This window comes from Balaenoptera ricei, chromosome 3 (genome assembly GCF_028023285.1).
Source record: "Balaenoptera ricei isolate mBalRic1 chromosome 3, mBalRic1.hap2, whole genome shotgun sequence".
Lineage (NCBI taxonomy): Eukaryota > Metazoa > Chordata > Mammalia > Artiodactyla > Balaenopteridae > Balaenoptera > Balaenoptera ricei.
The window spans coordinates 55,290,551-55,311,955 of record NC_082641.1 but is presented as its reverse complement, the minus strand read 5'-3'; the positions used below and the strand labels follow the sequence as shown (position 1 = coordinate 55,311,955).

Here is a 21,405-nt window from a genome sequence, read left to right as displayed (position 1 = left end):
ACAATATATTCCCACTGCTTTTGCTTTAGATAGTTACCTTTGCAAGCAATATTTAAAAAGTAAATTTTATTTTTGCCTTCATTTATTCCATTTACAATGTTCTTAATTTCTTTGTGTAGATTCAGATTTCTGTTTGGTATTTTACATCTTCCTGAAGAACTTCCTTTACCATTTCTTGTAGTGAAGATCTAATGGCAATGAATTAGCTGAGCTTTTGTTTGTATGAGAAGTTCATCATTTCCTCCTTCCTCTTTGAAAACTCTTTTCTCTGGGTTTTAGAGTTCTGAATTGACATGGTTTTTTTTTTTTCTTTCAGCACTTTAAAGACATTACTGCATTGTCTTTTGGCTTGCATGGTTTCTAATGAAAAGTCTGCTCTCATTATTATCTTTGTTTCTTTGTACTCACTATGGCTTTTTTCTTCTAGCTGCCTCCAAGATTTTCTCTTTATTGTTATTGTTTTCATAGTTCAAATATCTCACTTGATGTTTTCTGAGCTTCTTGAATCTGTGGTTTGGATTCTGTCATTAAGTTTATTAGACCATTTGACATTTATTCTACAGCTCTTAGATGCTCTTTTTTTCACTATTTTTTCTTTGTGCTTTTATTTGAGTTATTTCTATTGACTTATCTTCAAGGTCACTGACTTTTTCAGCTGTGTCAAGTCTACTGATGGGCACGTGAAAGGCATTTTAAATCTCTGATTGTGTTTTTCTTTCTAGCATTTCTCTTTGATTCTTTTCTTACAGTTTTCATCTCTGCACTAATATTACCCATCTGTTCTGGTGTGTTTTTCCCTCTTCCATTATTGTCTTTGATATTTTAATCAGTGTGTTATATTTTCTTGCTACTTGTTTTCTGTTTATCCCACTTGTTCTTTTTTCTCTTTCTCCTTTGCACTGATTTCTTTTGAAGGGTATTTTACAATTCTATTTTATTTTCTTTATTGGTGTATTAACTATAACTCTTTATTATGTTAACAGTTGCAATAGGATTAATAGTACACTTAAATTTTTAACTCAGCACAGTCTGCGCCAAGTAACATTTTATGCTTCACATATAGTATAAGAACTTTATAGTAATATATGTCCAGTTCTCACCTTCTGGACTTTAATCTGCAATTGCCACACCTTTTACTTCTACATGTATCATAAATCCTATACTACATTATTATCATTTTTCCTTTAAATCAGGGATTGGTAAACTAAGACCCAATAGCCAAACCAGCCTGCCACCTGTTAAGGGTAAATAAAGTTTTTACTGTAACACACCCATACCAATTTATTTACATGCTTTTTAATGGGTGCTTTCATAATATAACAGGAGAGTTGAGTAGTTGTCACAGAGACTGTACAGCTCACATTGCCTAAAATATTTACTTGCTGACCCTTTTCAGAAAAAGGTTTTCCAATTCCTGTTCTGAACAACCAATTATCTTTTAAAGATGTTCCAATAATAATAAATAAATCATATTTACTCATGCAGTTACCTTTCTGATGTTTTTCATTCCTTTGTGTAGAAACATATTTCTATTTGATATCATTTTCCTTGTGACAGAAGTATTTCCTTTAATATTTCTTGTTGTGCAGGTCTGATGGTGATGGATTCTTTCAGCTGTTGTATATCAGAAAAAGTATTTCACCTTCATTTTTAAAAGATTTTGCTGGGTATAGAATTCTATGTTGACAGTTAGTTTTTCAGTACTTTAAAGACGTTCCACTATCTTCTCATTTGCCTTGTTTTGATGAGAAATATGCTTTAATCCTTATCTTTGTTCCTCTGTACATATCATGACTTGACTTTTTTTTGTGGCTGCTTTTAAAGTTTTCTTTTTGTCACTGATTTTGAGCAATTTGGTTATGCTGTGCCTTGGAACAGTTTTCTTCATACATCTTTTGCTTGGGGTTGCTTGAGTTTCTTGGACCTGTGGGTATATAGTTTTTCAACAAATTCGGAAGTTTTTCAGCTCTTATTTCCTATATTGTTTCTGTCGCCCTTTGAGGATTCCAATTATACATATGTTAGGCACTTGAAATTGACTACATCTCATGAATGTTCTATTTATTTATTTTTATTCTTTTTAAAAAAATTTCCTCTGTGTGTTTTATTTTGGATAGTTTCTACTGTGGTGTCTTCCAGTTTACTTTTCTTTTGCAGTGTCTAATTTGACATCAATCCTACTTAGTGTATTTTTCATCTTTAAGAGATCATTGTGAGTCTTTTAATATATGTCTTTCATATTTCTGCAGGTCCATCTTCCCTGCAGCTTTTTGGGCATATGAATATGGATATAATCACTATGTTAAGATGTTTGTCTTTAATTTTATTATTGCTGTCAGTGCTGAGTTGGTTTTGATTGTTTGATTTATCTCCTCACTATAAGTCAAACATTCCTGCTGCTTTGCATACTTGGTAATTTTTTTAGTATATGCTAAACATTGTCAGTTTTATTCTTTTGACTGCTAGATATTTCTGTGTTCCTATAGGTACTCCTAGTTTTGTTCTGGGATATGGTTAAGTAACTTGGAAGCAGTTTGATCCTTTTGGGTCTTGCTTTTAAACTGTGTTAATCTGGATAAGGACAGCATTTAGTGGAGGGCTAGTTTTACCCCACTAGTGAAACAAGACCCTTCTGAGTACTTCTGGCCAGCAGAATCCTAATATGGCTTCCATATTTTTTCCCCTTGGTGTTACCCCCATGGTTATGTTGTGATATATGGAAATAGAGATGTTGCAGATATAATTAGTGTTACCAACAAGATGAATTTAAGATATAGAGGTGATCCAGGTGGGTCTAACCTATATGAGCTTTTTAAAAGCGATACTTTTCTCTGGGTGGTTGTAGAAGAGTAGATCAAATAGTCTAAGGACAAGGGGAATTTGATGTGTCATTACTGACTTGAAAATGTAGGGAGTCACTTGGAAAGGGTCTGAGAGAGGCTTCTAAGAGCTGAGAGCAATCCCTGGTTGCAACTGGCAAGAAAATGGGGACCTCAGTCTTACAACTACAAGGAACCAAATTCTGCCAATAACCAGAATGAACTTGGAAACATATTCTTTCCCAGAGTCTCCCGATAAGAGCCCAGCCCAAAGGACACCTTGATTTTGGCCTTATGATACCCTGAGCAGAGAACCCAGTCAAGCCCACCTGGACTTTTGACCTACATCATTGTGAAATAATAAATGGGTACTGTTAAGCTGCTAAGTTTGCGGTAAATTATTACACAGTAATAGAAAACTAATATGGTAGCCTACCCAATATCCTGCAAATTGCGGTTTTCCATTTCTGGTCAGTGGAAACAGACACTATTCCCTATTCCATGTGTATTCTGAGTTTTGTTTCCTCTTATCCTCTTATATGGTCGTTTCCCTGGCCTCTGATACTTACCTCACATTTCTGTGCTGATCAGTACTTGGCTAAATACTCAAGGGGGTCCTTCAGAAGATCTTCAGAGTCCTCTCTTTAAACAGCACTCTCCTTTCTGGCACACTGCTCAGCAAATTTTAGCCTCCCCAAACTTCCAACTCTGTTACCTCAACTCAGGGAGACTGTCAGACTCTGCCTGGATTCTTTCTCCCTGTACTGCAGCCTGGAAACTCTGTCCAGGAAGTAAGCTGGTGATTGGGGCTCACTTAATTTGTTTAATGTTTCTCAGAGATCACTGTCCTTTGTTGCCTCATGTTTTATGTCTTGAAAGACGTTGTTTCACATATTTAGTGTAGTTTTTGTTTGTTTCAGGAAAGAGGGAAATTCAGTTGCTGTTATTCCATCTTGATCAGAAGCAGAAGTCCTCGGTTAAATACTTGGAATTAGGCACTGTCTAACTCCAAAATTTGGGGTCTAAGATGCTCAAAAATACCCACCCTGCCAATGGTGGTGTATCAGCATTGTCTATGTTTATAGATTGAGGATACCATGTTAATTGTAGCAATCCACCATTTTGTGTGTGTGTAGATAGAGATTAAAATATTAAAACAAGAAGTCTAGTACAGTCAAAACCTAGTCTAGATCTGTTGAGTTCTGAAGGAGAAGTAGGATAGATTGTCTGCACATTGTTGGTTTCTTTACAGTTCAATTTTCCTACCCCACTTTATGAATCAGCTTGATTTCCAGTTTCAATAGTGGAGATCCACAGTTATCTGCTCTCCCTTCATGCTGAGTGAGGACTTTCTTTTTATCATTCTTGTGCTGATATCAGCTCTTAGTTTAGAAAGAGATGCCTCAATCTTGGGACCACAAAATGCCCTTTAGATTCACTAGAAAGCATTGCCTTGGATGTTCTATATCAATATCTCCTTAATTCACAAGTTTCCACAGCCAGGTGCCACAGGGTCTGGAGATGAGTGTGCGAAGATAAAATGTGTTATTATGAAACCCTCCTGATGGTTGAGACATATGAGCTATTTAGGGTCTTAATGTTATGTCACACTGATGAGAAGCGTCCTTCCCTGTACCAGGGAGAGGCTGTGAGTCCTTGCTCCACGTGGGGTGCTGCTTTTTCCAGCTCACCTGCAGTGCAGCCTGTGGAAGCCAGTCCCTGTGTGTGTTGGGGGCTGGTGGGAAGGGCAGGGGAGATTCTTGTGTGCTTGCTTTGAAGCAAAAAACAAAAACCAAAAAATTAGCTACTAATGTGTTCCTTGAGTCATTCTGCTCATCTCACAAAGAAACAAGTGCTTACAAAAGGAATAGCTTTTGTGGAACTGGCCATATCATAGAACCTTAGACTTGGGATGGAATTGAAGAGGCCAGAGCCAAGGCATTCAAGTGTATAAGCAGGTGAGAGAACCATGTGGATATAGTGGAATAAGTTTGTAAAATCTAAATATGTGCTTTAAAAGGTGCTTTTCAAACTTTAATGTGCTGTGAATCATGTGGGAAACTTACTGATACAGTAGGTCTGGGGTGGGGCCTGAGATTCTCCATTTCTCATAAGGTTCCAGGTGATGCCTATGCTGCATTTTTGGAGACCACACTTTGAGTAACAAGGTTCTGAAGGAATGCATTCAGGAGTAAACACATGAGAAAAAAGAGAAATATAATCACAATCAATATTCATTAATTTATTCAACATTTAAAGGCCTATTATGTATAATAAACTATACTTAGTGATATGGAAAAAAAGGAGAATCAGAATAAAACCTGTTACTGCAAAGTACAAAGAGGTTAAAAAATATATAAGCATTAGATTATAAGTAGTATAGTACAGAACCTAATGGTTAAAGATGCCTAGGCTTAAATCCTGAACTGTGAAAAATTGACCAAATTACTTAACCACAGTATGGTTCAATTTTCTCATCTGTGAAATGAAAAAATAAGAATAATGATAACATCGACAGCATAGGGATGTCAAATGAGTTAAATGAGTTGATACACATAAAAATATATAAAACAGTGACTGGCACATAGAAAGGACTAAAAATTGTTTTTATAATAAAAGTTGAAAGATAAGAAAAGTCATAAAATAGGTTTAGATAAAATATGGAATTCAATCCCCATCAATTGTCAGTGATCATTTCTTTCCAACCATACATTTGGAAATGGAAAGTTTTTTTCTGCCAATGCCAGGCAGATATAGAGGGCAGATCTTAGGTTTCCCTGCTATATAGGGAGAAGATGAGGAGGAAATTTGAGAAAAAAGATTTTAAAAAGTTATCATCAATGTTTCTTTGTATCTCTGATTTTCCTGCTTTTGTTCCATAAATCTAGAAGAATTGGCTCTGCTGCTCATTACCTGTAACAGTGATACATTTCTCAACCTGTCTCTGCCTCAGTAGCCTTATCTTTAGAATGGAGATAACAATGTCTGTGCGATTGTGTTGTCATGAAAATTAAAAACAGAATTGTAGGAGGTTGAATAATAATGGCCCTGAAGATATCCAGGTTCCAATCCCTGGAAACTGTGAATTTTACTTTATATGGCAAAAGAGACTTTGCAGATGTGATTAAATTAAGGATCTTGAGATAAAGAAATTATCCTGGATTATCTGGATGGACCCAGTACAATCACAAGTGTTCTCATAAGAGGGAGGCAGAGCAAGATTTGACACAGAAGAAGGCAATGTGACCACTGAAGCAAGATGCCATATGGCTGACTTTGAAGATGCCAGAAAGGGTCATGAGCCAATAACTGCAAGAAATACAGCTCTAGAAGGTAGAAAAGTCAAGAAAACAGATTCTTCTCTAGAGCCTACTGACACCTTGATTTTGGCCGAGTGAAACTGATTTCAGACTTCTGACCTCTAGAACTATAAAAGGGTAAATGTGCATTTTGTGCATTTTTTTTAAGCCACCAACTTTGTGGTGATTTGTTACAGAAGGAACAGGAAGCAGATACAAAAACTATGAAAAGCAGCCATGGAGCACTTCACAAATGTTATTTTTCATCCCTTCCCTAATTAGAGAGCCATCATGAGCATGAAAGATCTTTAAGTTAAGGCCACTGTAACAGTCCTAGTTTTCCACAAAGAAGCCCAAAGCCATGAAGTAGTCTCTTCTTGTTTATAAGATTGAGATGTACATGAAGCAGTCCTCCTGATTCTCCAGGAGGATATTAATAACTTTAGGGACTACACTACTCTTAGAAAGAAGTCATAAGACTAGGTGACCAGATGTCCCAAATGAAAACACTTCTGGTTTTCAATTTGCCCCAGCAGGGTATTTGTCCTGTGGTCTGAATCAAGTCTTATGGATCCTGCCAGAAACTTCAGAACACAAAGATCTAGTTATTTCAGAAGTGATCTTCAGAAGAGAGGGAAAAGGAAGGGATAATGATCTGTGAAGTGACTGAAAAGCATTGTTTACATTTAGAATTTCTTATCCTTTCAAGTTTCAGTTTGGGGTCTAAAACACATTTTGTTTAGTTCCATTACTCTAAGTTGATATTGACAGACCTTTGGTGTTTGAATAAGAAGGAGAAAGGTTTTGTGAAAAAGTTAATTTTTAATATGCTTGATATAAACCAATCACTAGTTCAGTAACACAAGATTAAACTCGTGGGCCTTTAAATCTTTAAATAAGGAAAAATGTTCAGAAAAGTTTAGTTAATCCATTAATTATAAAATGAAAGTATCTTTTTCTTCCTCCCTGAATATCTCTTCCTCACCTTCCCCCTTAGACACAACGGCACACCCACACCAGTCTGACACATAAAGAGAGCAAAGAAAGGCAAGTCAGCAGTCAACACCAGCCTCCTTGTCTTCTTACACTACCTACTCTCTTTAACCTTCCATTCTCCACTAGCTGATTTTCTTAAAGAGATGATCTAGGTTCTCAGCACAAAGGTTTGTGATTATTCATTCAAGTATTTTTGTGACTCTATCATGTTGCCATGTTAATTTCAAGTAACACCCAATACAACACATTAGTTTTGCCAAGAGTTCAAAGGCTCCATCAAAATATAGTATTTGATAACCATTTTAGTTAACCTTGCAAGTTAGCCTAGGTATCCTTTGGAAACTCTATCCTTTAATTTGGAGGGCCCAGAATTTGATCCTCAAATGAGATATTTATGGCAACATTTGGGAAACTGTAATGTGCTATGCAAATGTTAGGCAATCATCACAATAAGTGCAACAACCACGTCCCACTAGAAAACATTTGGAGAACATTATGTATAGTGGAGCATCATGTGATCTAGTACGGCCTCCTCTCTAATGGATTCCTCTTCCACAGAGAGATTCAGAGTTCCTGACTTAGGCCTTCACATAGAGAACGATCTTATCTGTGTGGTCACAGTATTGAGAGCCTTTCCCCGGTAAATCCTCTGGTAACTGACAGTCAGCTTGGGTCCTGACTCCTACATCCAGTATTATGTAAGCCAGATGTCACCAACAGCAGGTTTTACCTTTCTTCCTTCCCCCTTATTACACTTTTTCCTCTTTATTTTCTCCAGCCAGCTCTTTTTTCCCCAGGCCACCAATCTCCCAATTCTAATCTCTATTTTAAGGACTAACTTAAACTATCATGAACTATGAATGGGGGAGGGGGAGCTGTCATGAAAATAGGTGTCACAAAGTGCATGAAGTCACATCCCAAGTAGATCAAGATTAGAAAGACAAACAGGCCAAATCATGGAAGGCTTTGTGTATTAAGTGAAGGCATTTCAACTTCATCCTGAGATTAGCGGTTGTTTTTTGAAGGGATTTTAAGTAGATTATTATGTGACTAGATTTGCATTTTAGATAGATCATTCTGAGAGTGGCAGAGATAGATGAACCTTATATTAGGTTGTGGGTTGGGTGAGGTGGAGTGGGCAAGCTTGGGGGCAGATAGATTAGTGAGGAAGGTATTGCAACGGAGCAGGCAAACAGTAATAAGACTCTGAACTAAAACAATTACAAAGGGAAAGGAGAAAAAAGAATTAGATGGATAACTGATGACATTTAGGCAATGGAATCTATAGGACATAGAGAGTACATGAAAGTCGGGGTCCAGGAATCAAATAGAAGAATACACAAGCAGATGAGAGAGCTGGGTCAAAAAAACCCTTCCTAATTGCTCCAGATGGAAATAACAGCTCCTTCCTAGACTAAATTGTTGTTGTTTATAATTGTTGTTGTTATAATTGTCCTTATGGCTCTTATGACATTCTACTTTGTATTTTGGCTTTCTATTAATATATTTTATTCTGCTACTGAGTGGTAAATTCTTAGGGTACAGGGACAGTTGTTTGTCCTTCTATTATACTCCTGAAATACCTAAGTCTATGCCTTAGACTAACTAAATAAGCACTAAATAAATGTGTTGAAAGAATGAGTTAGAGAATGAATTACATTTTATAGTACTCTACAATTTGTGAAGTACTTTCATGTGCATAAATCATTTGATACTCGCAGTGTCTTTGGGAAAGGTGAGTGTGGCAGTTGATATCATTCCCATTTTTCAGATGAGGAAGCCTATGGATAGACATATTAATATGACATAGCTTGTAATTGGCAGGCTTAATACATCTGGCCCAGCACCCACCACTCAACTACACTGTTTTTCATTATAAAGGTCTCAATGTCCTCACTCAGGACAGTTTATTCTTTTTTTTTTTTTTTTTTAAGATTACTGGCAACCTTTTGGGTTTTTTTTTTCTTTTTTCTTTTTAAATTTTATTTATTTATTTATTTATGGCTGTGTTGGGTCTTCATTTCTGTGCGAGGGCTTTCTCTAGTTGTGGCAAGCGGGGGCCACTCTTCTTCGCAGTGCGAGGGCCTCTCACTATTGCGGCCTCTCTTGTTGCGGAGCACAGGCTCCAGACGCGCAGGCTCAGTAATTGTGGCTCATGGGCCCAGGTGCTCTGCGGCATGCGGGATCTTCCCAGACCAGGGCTCGAACCCGCATCCCCTGCATTGGCAGGCAGACTCTTAACCACTGCGCCACCAGGGAAGCCCAGGACAGTTTATTCTTAATAAATTACGTATCAGATTTTCAAGTCAGTACCTTGTTAAGTGCCACAAAAATAAAAGATGGAAAGGAATGGAGTGGCACAGCTAGGGCAAACACTCAGAGTAAGTGTTAGAGTGTTCAGCAACTGGCCAAAAAAAGCAGGAAAACCATATGTACCAATGAGATGTCTGTTGACATCATTGTCTCCCTTCCAAACTCTCTCCTATGTGCAAGCACTGGAAGTCTGGAGACTACATTTCCTTTTACTAGGAGGGTTCAGGTTTTGGTTTTACCAATGAGAGGTGCTCCTACAAGGCACAGAATGTGAAAAAGGAGAGGCTATTTTCTAGCCAGAGCTTGAGTGGGCATGTGGACATCAGCAGACAGCAAAAGGAAGTTTTTTCAAGGACTTCCAGATAACCTCTTGAGAATCACCTGCTCTTGTACCACAGTTAGTTAAGGTCATGGGGAGCAGTCTCCTATGAAGCCTTCATTTCCTGAATTATTCAGTGCTAGCAGTGGTATCCCTGATCTTCGCACCACCCAGCCTTTCCAATGATTGCATATACTGCTAAATCCCTATATTAAATTCTGTCGTGCTTTAAATACCTAGAGTGATTCTGTTTTCCTAACTCATACACCATACAAAGAAAATACAAGTATTAAAAATGTATTGCACACTTGAAACTAACACAGTATTGTAAACCAACTATAGTTAAATACAAAAAAAAAGTATTGCAAGCTAAGATCATATAGTTTAGAGGCAAATAGCCCTATTTGCCTCAACTACCTTTAGAACATTGTTGCAATACAGTGGGGTCCTTTAAGAATACAGATGGGTAGATCATAGATTGACAAGTATTTCTACTCAAAGTGGTTTAAATACAAACCTCCAGTAGTTTGATGCTGAGGCTTGATACTTAGAACATTTAGTTGCCTAGAAAACTTGGTTCTTCAGGTGACCTCATTCCCCTAAAGCACTGGCAGAAAGCTAAAGTTTCACCATGGGTAGAATGGCGTTTCACAATGGCCATATGCAGGAATCAAAGACTGCTAAACTGAAATTTCATGTATAGTCATGTTCAGATGGGTTGCTGATAGATGGATTTAAAAAAAATTTTCCAGTAACCCATGGGTTGATGGAAAGATATTCAAATGGAATGGCATTAGAGTGCCAAAAATTTCCATGCATTCCTTTGGAATTTTTTTTTTTTCCAAAAAAATAAAATGAAGTTTTTAACGTCTGGAAAAAACTTCCAAACAATGTGACCTCACCTTTCATCAATACTTTTATTGTCCCTTGCTTTTCTAAATTCTTCTGGTCAATGCAGATAATAAAAGCCCCCTGTCAGCCATCCAGCTATGGTGATGACCTTCCTCTCAAATGAGCATTTCCTATTCATTTGCTGCTTTGTGCTCATTTTCTAGGCTAGACAGCACACTGGCTTTGGTTCAGTTCTTAATATCTTGGTGAGGGAGGAGGGGAACAACTCACCTTTTTCTCAGGTCAATGGATTGCTGCCTTTTGGGGTGCTGGGGCAGGCTGAGTTATTCAATAACTATTGGGCATTTCCACTGCACTCCCAAGGCACGTAGGCAGTTTTGGTGCTTCAGAAACTTATTTCCCCACAAATACATTTGACATTGAATCAAACCTTGATGAGCCAAGTTTCATTTTTCCAAACTCTAGGGATGGGTAAGCCTGGCTTTGTGTTCAGTTCACTGAATATCTCAGAACTATTTTTCAAATGTCCTAGGTTTGGCCAAAACCAAATCTACTTTGCCAAACATTTTGCTTAATTTAATAATAACAATAAAAAACCCATCTGTATTTTAATGAAAATTTAATCCATATGTTTGATTCACTTTTTGCACTCAATCCATCAGAATATTTTGTAAGAGTTATCTGAAGTCCAAGAGCCCTTCTATGCCATTTTTTTTTTTTAATAAGCCAGTGTAAGCCTTTCTCCCCCCACAGTTTTTTCCCCTGCTAATAGGGAAGTTCTGTCTTCCCAGTTCCTATCTGACTCAAGCCTTATCTGTACCCTTTCTCTGACTCCCATTCCATACCAGTTCTACTCTGGTATGATCACTGATTGAAGTGGCTCATAGAGACATTATCCATTTTGCTTTCTTGTGCTGCTTGAAGGGGAGGAAATTAGTAAAAGAGAGGAAAGAAAGAAGAAGATCCTAGCGTTTCCTTTGGGGAGGAGTCTAGTTGCAAAGTAACTTGCGTCTTCTTGGGCCAGGGAGAGGAATGAAAAGCCATCTTCCCACATTTATGCAGATGTATTCAGTGCTGAAGGGGGACAAGAGAGATGGTTAAAAGTCCCCCCTAAATATGATCTGTAGAGGTAGCTCCAACAGAGAGTTTTGGGCAAAGAAAGAAGACCAACCATTTGAAAGCAGCTGGCTAGCTTCTACTGGTTTAAAGTTTAAGATAGATCAGGACAGAAAGACACTTCGTTGGCTGATTGGAAAAGAGACTGTAGTTTCAATACATTGACATATTTACGTCGTAGGCTAGCTGTGCTTCACTGGGCAACTGGCAGTCCACTGGTGGCTGAGGAGAGGGAGGGCAGGCTCAGAGAGGGAGGGTCAGAAAGGGAGGTTGGTAGCCTTGGCTGCTCTCTTCAATGAGGTCATCCTTCCTCGGAGCAGCCCTGCCGTCCCTGTGTCTGCTGCCAGTGCCCCAAGAGCTCCAGATGCAATTGATCTCATTATAGATCAGAACAGAATTGGCTTGGACAGCCTGTTCTTTCCCAGTGATTAGGACATAGCATATTTTTCTTCCCCCTCCCCCTCAGCCCTATCTTAGTCTCTTGTCTGAAGGTTCTTTTGTCTTTGGATTAATCGAGGGTTAATCTAGGGTTAAGTTTATTTACTCGCTGCAAGCCTTGAGCTGACAAGGTAGACACAGTCTTCAAATACCTCTGAAAACTTGCCCTCATTGTCAGTGTGTGCTCTAATTAGTTTAACCTCTGTCTCTATTGGACTCATATTAACCTGAAGAAACTGGGCACAGGGCTTAGTAGGATTAAATCAAAGATCAGTTCTGCTTTTATCTGAGATGAAATTTTCATTTTGATGTTGACCAGCTGGGAGGCTTCTCAATACTTTATGTTTCTCATAGAGAACGTTGCATAAAAGAATCATGGGACATGAAAGGAATTTCAGCAGACTGCTACTCTGTGCCTTTGCTTCCAGTAAGGACTGCACTTCAAATATTCCCTTAATAGAAAGCTCCTTCTCCTTCTTCAAACTGTCTAGAGAGAGACCCACAAACTCCTTGCTAATGTGTTCTGTATCTCTGTAATGTAAGGCAATCCCTAATGAAGCTGATTGTGAGATCTGGTGGGCACAGGTGGTAGGTAGTGAGATGCCTCTCTCTCCTAAGGAAACTAAGAATCAAAAAGCAAGAGCTGAAAACAGTGTTGTGTTCTGCGAGTTTGGAGAACTCTTTCCTTACTTGGACCCAGAAACAAGCTCTAGTTCGACTCTGAGTTAGTGACATAACCTGTTTTGGCCTTAGTTTCTTTGTATGCATAATGAAGATCCCTCAAGTCCCTTACAGCTCTAAGATTCTTCTAGCTTGTGATTTAATTCACTTGGGAAATCGGTTGCTAGGTTCAGAAGAAAAATGTAATCAGTGACCACCAGTTGTCTCACATCTGCCTCAGAATCTTCCTTACTCACATGCCCAGCAGTATACCCACCAAGACAGGATATAGACTTTTCTTTTCTTGGTACATACAAAAGTTTCATGCTTAGAGTTGCTAAGAGAGTCTCCTAAACTTTCTGCCACTAAAAGACAAACATTGGCCCTTGGGAAGCTAGGGTATGGAGTTGAGAATCTGTGTATCCTCACATGGAGCCATTGCTATGATATGGGAGCACTAAAGACAAGCCTTTGTCCACAAAGTTTGGGCTTTCTCTTAATGGACCTTCATTATTGAGGGGGCTAGGCACTGTATTTTTTTTTTTCTCACTGTATCCCTCATCCCTTATTTTTTGTTTCTCTATAGGTAAGGAACTTCTAATAGACTCTAGATTCCAAGGGAAAAGATATAATAACCAGAAAAGACATGGTTTTTAAATAAAGAAAACCCCCGATGTTTCAGGATTATTGATTTTAATGTTCTAGTGATATTACCATTGCTTGGCAGCATTTACTCAGGGAAAGACAGAATTCCCACTTGGGCTTAAGTAATGCTGAGCAAGCCACTTACAAAGCAATTTTGAAGTTATGAACGGAAAGTATAGATACGATGTAATTTGAAGCAGAGAAATAAGCCTTAGTAAGACAGGACTCTATAAGGCACAGTTTTAAAAGTTTGACATTTGGAAACCACTTAAGGAATAGATTACTGATGTCCAACAAGTGAAAAAAATTCATCATGATTTTTTTTTTTTTTAAATTATTAGCACCTTTAATTATTATTTATTTATTTATTTATTTTTTGGCTGTGTTGGGTCTTCGTTTCTGTGCGAGGGCTTCCTCTAGTTGCGGCAAGCAGGGGCCACTCTTCATCGCGGTGCGCGGGCCTCTCACTATCGTGGCCTCTCTTGTTGCGGAGCACAGGCTCCAGACGCGCAGGCTCAGCAATTGTGGCTCACGGGCCCAGTTGCTCCGCGGCATGTGGGATCTTCCCAGACCAGGGCTCGAACCCGTGTCCCCTGCATTAGCAGGCAGATTCTCAACCACTGCGCCACCAGGGAAGCCCCATCATGATGTTTTAAAAATAAAATGTATTTTAAAATTAATATGAATAAGAATAGCCTTACTTCAGCATCAGATTGTTTGAGCTTTACGCCAGATTCCACATCCAGGTGCTTACCTTTTACTTTTTGTTTCTATTTAATTGCAAAATTGTAATACGGAATTATAGATCCTTAGAAATGGCAGCAAGTTGTGGGTATTAAGATGGAGAAATTATGGAGCAATTTCTCACTGAAGACTACTTTGGGTTTTTCATCATATGTTGAGTTGATGAGTCTATTACTCTCAAAAGTAGGACAATTGAATGTTGAGTAACTCAACTTGGAAGATGTGGGTGAATGTATTCCAAATTCACTCTCTGGTAGTGTTGGCCTCTGTATTTTTCCATGTTCTTTGTTAGAATGTGGATGTGATTTTTGAAAAATATTCTCAGTGATATACTCCAAGATTTCTGCTTCTGCTGAGTGAAGAAAATCATCCAATGCTGAAAAGACACAAGCTCAGAGAGTGAGCTGTTTGGGTCACCATTTGGTCTTAAGAAATTCTGATATTTTATGTACAACACTAAAAACTGTGTGAAAGTTTGATCCTAAAGCAACGGGTTCAACCTATTTAAGATACTGCATGTATCACTGATACACACCACTCAAGATAATGGTCATAAAGAAATGTTTTCATTTTATCTTTCATCTCAAAAATTACTGTGAGCACCCTTATCAGCAATATTGATACAGGAATTTGAGAAACCTTTGCCAACAACTTTTTTGTAGCTGGTTGTAAAAGTTCTTGGAAATATTGTGACTTTGAACTTCTTTTTGTTACGAGGAGTGCAGCTTTTGAATGACACACCTGCAATTTTGATCTCTTCTCTGCCTTTTACAAGAAAATTAATCAATTTTGGTTTGAAAGCATAATTTTGCATTCATAATAGGAAGACTTGATTGGTTACTGTGCTTGGTTATTTGTCTATAAAAGATACTGTTCTGATAGTGGTCTTCCATTCTCCTTCAATGAGGAAATAAAGATAATCCTTAACTAATGTGACTTAAAAAATAGACCTGGAACCTCTGATTTGGAATGTAAGGTGTGTTGGGAACTTAATAGATTGGTTAGGCCCAGATGTTGCAGCAATTTGATCTACATAATAAAGAATTTGGGAAGGATTCTACACACTATGGGATTCATTGATGTATTTAACTGGGAAAGTAACTGCTCTAGGATTATTTATTTGGAATTAGTGTGGAAGACATCTTCTAAGTGTAGAATATTAGAGAGGCAGGGAGGCTAAGTAGGAAAAATATAATTAATCAAGAGCCCTAAAAATATTCATAGCCTTTTACAGAGTAACTCTACCCCCTATAAGGAAAAGTTCCTAATATGGATAATGGTTCATACACGAAGATGCTCAGGATTCCCCACATATATCTTGCTATTCCACTTCCTTGTTTTTATTTAATTCTCTTCCTTGCAGCTGGAGAATTATGCCCTCCATTTCCACCCGAAGCTGTTTAATGTGAAGTTATGTGGATAGATTCTAGAGCTAGACAACTTGTCTTTAAACTTTGGCTGTCAATGTGTGAATTCCTTAAGTCTCAGATTCTTTTTTTTTTTTTTGGCCTCGCGGCATGTGGGATCTTAGTTCCCCAGCCAGGGATGGAACCCATGCCCCCTGCAGTGGAAGTACAGAGTCTTAACCACTGGACTGCCAGGGAAGTCCAAGTCTCAGATTCTTGAGCTCTACAAATAAGGATAAAATACCTCAAAAGAGTTGTTTTGAGGCTTATATAAGATATTTATAAATCACTTAGCGTAGAATCTGGCACACAAAATATATTCAAGAAGTGTTGGCATTGTTATTATTATGATCCCAGCCATCCTTGAGGACAAAACTTAAAAGCTGTCTTCCTCTGGAACCTCCCTGAATCCCCAAAGTCAGCACCCTCTTCTTTTTTTCCAAAGGCTTTTCCATAGTACCTTGTGAAAATAACCCACATAATACATGCACGTGTCCATTGGAAAAATAATTCAAACAATTCACAATATGTAAAGTGGACAACCCCAGTTAACAGTTTGGTATCTATCTTTCTGGACTTTTATTGAGGACACATAAATATGGAATTACTTTTCTTTTAAACCATCTGAATACTCTTCCACCTCATAGCAAATTTCACATTTTATTCTTTATTTATTTTTGTGTACATTTTTCTATATAGCCAGATTCTAAATTTCCTTCCAGTTAGGGAAGGTGCTTTTTCATTTTTGCATCGAGACCTTCTTGGCAAACAAGGGGGGGTGTTCAAACCCAGGTGTTAAATGAACGGACGACTGTCCTTCCCCAACTCCCCTCCTCCTCTGCAAACAAAATATTGAATGTAAATTCCCTTAAATCCCACTTTTACATGATATTTCTCCAGACCATTTATCAGATCAGTCTTCTACTGATATCCCACAACATTTATCTGTTTCTGAGATTTTAGTACTGCCTGGTATCATGATTTATCTGTTTCAAGTGGATTTAAAATCTCGTCTGTCCCATCAGGTAGGAAGCTCCTTGATGATGTGAACCATATTTACAGAGCCCCACACATAACAGACACTCCATAAATGCTTCTAGAATTAAAGTAGAATTGAAGAGTTGAACCTTGTGCGACTAGTAGCAAGTTGAAGAGAGGAGAAAAAAACCCTATCTATGTTCTTTGCCACATGAACAATTTAGATGCCCCGTTTTAAACGTGTAATGACATAAACATGAAGAACACAGACACCTGAAGCTTCTAAGAAAATCCCCTTTCCCTTGTCCTCAAAGGCTCACAGAGAGACAAATAACACATGGAGGAGATAAAATTAGAGAGAATTACAAAGCACAAGTGCACATGTGCTTGTTTGTATTATTTCAATTTGCACATGCCATCTTCATGTTTGTCAACTCCCATTAGATTGAACCAGGCATGACTCTGGAAACAGTGACTGATGGTGAAGTAACACATTTCCATGAAGTTTCCATTGTAAGAAGCCTGTTTGTTTCTTTCAGAGGAGTCACATTAGGAAGATAGTGCTTTTTTTAAGTGTGCTGCCATTATTTGACACATTTTTTTAAAAGTCCAGTTTATTAGACTACAAAAATAAAAGATATTTCTTGCTTTGTTGTCTCCGCTTGCTGCTGACATAAAACTGTTACCCGGTTGTATCACCCATCTGATTTAAGACTTACTTGCAAAAGCCTTTCAACACTTTGAAAAACTCACACATCCTCCAGGAGCTGTGACAATGATAATTATAGTACTAATAATACTAATAGCATTTACTGAATGCTTGCTAGGTGCCAAGCACTGTGCAAAGTACTATTTGTAGATTTTCTCATTTAACCCACAGAAAAACCCAGTGAGGTGTAGATACTATCATTATCACCATTTTACTGTGAGGAAACTTGTGGACAAAGAAATTAAATAACTTGCTCAAAGTGATTTATCACCTCTGAGGTTGTTTAAAAGAAAATGTTTCAGACTCTGGAAGGCAATTCCAAAAGTATTTCTTGGTCATCTTTGGTCAATGGCATTGTTATGAGAATGTTTATAGCTTATGGGTGCATTCTGTGAAGGAAAACAATAGTTGTTTGGATAAAAATATTGGGACTCCTGTTAAAAATCAGGCTCATGAGTTTACAGTCTCACTCCTTGAGCTGCTTCTCTTTTTCATATTTCTCCACAGAACCTAGTGCATTATTTAAAAGGAAGTGGAGAGACACAGTTGGATGTTTCTTGTCCAATAATATGGAAGCCAAATCTTTAAAGATTGAGTTTTAATGACAATTGTGGTAGCATAAAAAGTCATCTTTCTCTTGAATTACAATAATAATAATAATAAAAAACCTCAGAGGAAACATCTCTTGGTCCAGTGAGTGAAGAGAAAGGGGCCCTCAGCTCCTGACAGAGTGGGGATAGTGCAGGCCAGGAGCAGGAAAGAACAGAGCTGGCCAGCCACGTCTGCATCCTGTTTAATGGTTACAACGCTTACCAGTTCTTCCCACAGCTTTCCTGCTCCACTGTTGGGCTGGGCCTCCTCTGCCTAGTGCAGTGTCTCACACACATCTCCGCTAGGTAAGTATTTGACCACAGAATGATGCATCTGTTTCTGAGGCTGAGTAAATGCCCAAACTTCAAGTTAATCTTCAGCAGACTTGAAAACCATCTCAGTGGCAATTGTGTTCCAGAATATTATGTATTTCATACTTTGAAGCCTCCTTCCTTCCAGGCCATCCATAACCCCAAACTGTCAAACTTCAGCTTCCTAAAGGACCTATAAGCTCAAATATCTTGTTGGTTGCTTTTTTGAAAAGAATGGAGACAAGCCAATCCCTATGGTTTCTCTGTTTACTCTTTATTTAATAGAAAACCTTCATATTTTATTTATTTATTTATTAAATTTATTTATTTATTTATTTATTTTTGGCTGTGTTGGGTCTTCGTTTCTGTGCGAGGGCTTTCTCCAGTTGCGGTGAGCGGGGTCCACTCTTCATCGCGGTGCGCGGACCTCTCTTGTTGCGGAGCACAGGCTCCAGACGCGCAGGCTCAGTAGTTGTGGCTCACGGGCTTAGTTGCTCCGCGGCATGTGGGATCCTCCCAGACCAGGGCTCGAATCCGTATCCCCTGCATTAGCAGGCAGATTCTCAACCACTGCGCCACCAGGGAAGCCCTCTTCATATTTTAAATTCCATTGAGACCCCTCACTCAATTATTCCAAGCCAAGAGAATAGAGATCTTAGGGATTTGAAAAGTAAAAAATGGAAACCACCATCTCTTCTCAATATTTCAAACAAAACAAAATCTTAGACTTATTAAGACTATACAAAGTGACATCATTTTTTACTTAAAAGCTAAATAAATTTTGATTGGATATTTCATGTTTTGATTAATATAAATGAGCACATTAGTCAACTATTACTTAAAATTTCAATTTTTTTGGTTAAGCCAATATTCTTTTTCATTATAGCTTATTACAAGATTTTGAATATAGTTCCCTGTGCTGTATAGTAAGACCTTGTTGTTTACCTGTTTTATATATAGTAGTTTGTATCTGCTAATCCCAAACTCCTAATTTATCCTTCCCCCTCCCCCCTTTCCTCTTTGGTAACCATAAAGTTGTTTGCTATGTCTGTGAGTCTGTTTCTGTTTTGTAAGTAAGTTCATTTGTATCATTTTTTAGATTCCACATATAAGTGATATCATATGATATTTGTCTTTCTCTGTGGACTTACTTCACTTAGTGTGATAATATCTGGGCCCATCCATGTTGCTGCAAATGGCATTATTTCATTATTTTTTATGGCTGAGTAGTATTCCATCGTATATATGTACCGTATCTTCTTTATCCATTCATCTGTTAATGGACCTTCAGGTTGCTTCCATGTCTTGGCTATTGTAAATAGTGCTGCTATGAACATTGGGGTACATGTATCTTTTCTAATTAGAGTTTTCTCTGGATATATGCCCAGGAATTGGACTGCTGGATCATACGGTAACTCTATTTTTAGTTTTTTAAGGAACCTCCATACTGTTTTCCATAGTGGCTGCATCAATTTACATTCCCACCAACAGTGTAGGAGGGTTCCCTTTTCTCCACATCCTCTCCAGCATTTGTTATTTGTAAACTTTTTGATGATGGCTATTCTGACTGGTGTAAGGTGATACCTCATTGTAGCCTTGATTTGCATTTTTCTAATAATTAGCAGTGTTGAGCATCTTTTCATGTGCCTATTTGGATGTCTTCTTTGGAGAAATGTCTCTTTAGGTCTTCTGTCCATTTTTTGATTGGGTTGCTTGGGGGTTTTTTGTTATTGAGTTGTGTGAGCTATTTGTGTATTTTGGAGATTAAGCCCTTGTCAGTTGCATCATTTGCAAATATTTTATCCCAGTCCATACGTTGTCTTTTTGTTTTATTTATGGTTTCCTTTGCTGTGCAAAAGCTTATAAGTTTGATTAGGTCCTATTTATTTTTGCTTTTATTTCTATTGCCTTGGGAGACTGACTTAAGAAAACATTGGTGCGATTTATGTCGGAGAATGTTTTGCTTATGTTCTCTTCTAGGAATTTTATGGTGTCATGTCCAATATTTAAGCCTTTAAGCATTTTGAGTGTATTTTTGTACATGGTGTGAAAGAGTGTTCTATCTTCACTGATTTACATGTGGCTGTCCAGCTTTCCCAGCACCACTTGCTGGAGAGACTGTCTTTTCTCCATTGTATAGTCTTGCCTCCTTTGTCAAAGATTAATTGACCATAGGTGTGTGGGTTTATTTCTGGACTCTCTATTCTGTTCCATTGATCCATATGTCTGTTTTTGTGCCAATAACATGCTTTTTTGATTACTATAGCTTTGTAGTATTCTCTGAAGTCTGGGAGATTATGCCTCCGGCTTTGTTCTTTTTCCTCAGGAGTGCTTTGGCAATTCTGGGTCTTTTGTGGTTCCACACAAATTTTAGGGTTATTTGTTGTAGTTCTGTGAAAAATGTCATGGGTAATTTGATAGGGTTCACATTAAATCTGTAGATTGCTTTGGGTAGTATGGCCATTTTAACAATATTAATTCTTTCAATCCAAGAGCAAGGGATATCTCTCCATTTTTTGGAATGTTTTATAGTTCTCAGCATATAAGTCTTTCACCTCATTGGTCAGGTTTATTCCTTTTTTTTTTTTTTTTTTTTGATGTGATTTCAAAAGGGATTGTTTTTTTACTTTCCTTACCTGATATTTCATTGTTAGTGTAAAGAAGTTCAACAGATTTCTGTCTGTTAATCTTGTATCCCGCTATTTTTTAAAACACAGAGTTCCTGGGGGCAATAAATTTGGTCCATGGGGTATAAAACATTGCCTGGCACATAGTAGTGGCTCAGTAAAATTGTATTGAGTGAAGAAATTAAACAAGTTTTGCTTTTAAATAGGAATTCTTGACCTTTAAAATGCAATGGAAAAATTTTTTCGAACATCTTAGTCTGAACACAAATTGTGCAACAGAGAAAAGTAGACTGGCTTTTATTAAAGTTGAGGTGTGTGTGAAGGTAACAGTGTTCCAGAACCCTGCTCTCTTCACCTCCTTTGACCTCATGGAAGCTTCTCAGGTAACTACTGTTTCCCCCACTGTCTGAAAGTAGAGTGTTTCTATGAAGCCTTTCATAAGCCAAAATGGCATAAAGCAAAGAAGCAATGACCTTAGAACATATCTTGCTAGTGGATGCACAAAATAAATTGAGAGAAAGCACAGATGCTCACAGACACAGTTCAAAGCTATGGCGACTTGATGCTGAGACGCTGACTGTA

At 37.9% G+C, this 21,405-nt stretch overlaps 1 long non-coding RNA gene across 3 annotated transcripts in view; it reads left to right on the top strand.

The window, feature by feature from the left end:
- The window catches only part of LOC132363646 (uncharacterized), a 532,506-nt gene that overhangs the window by 376,437 nt on the left and 134,664 nt on the right, over nt 1-21,405 (top strand). The window lies entirely within an intron of this gene.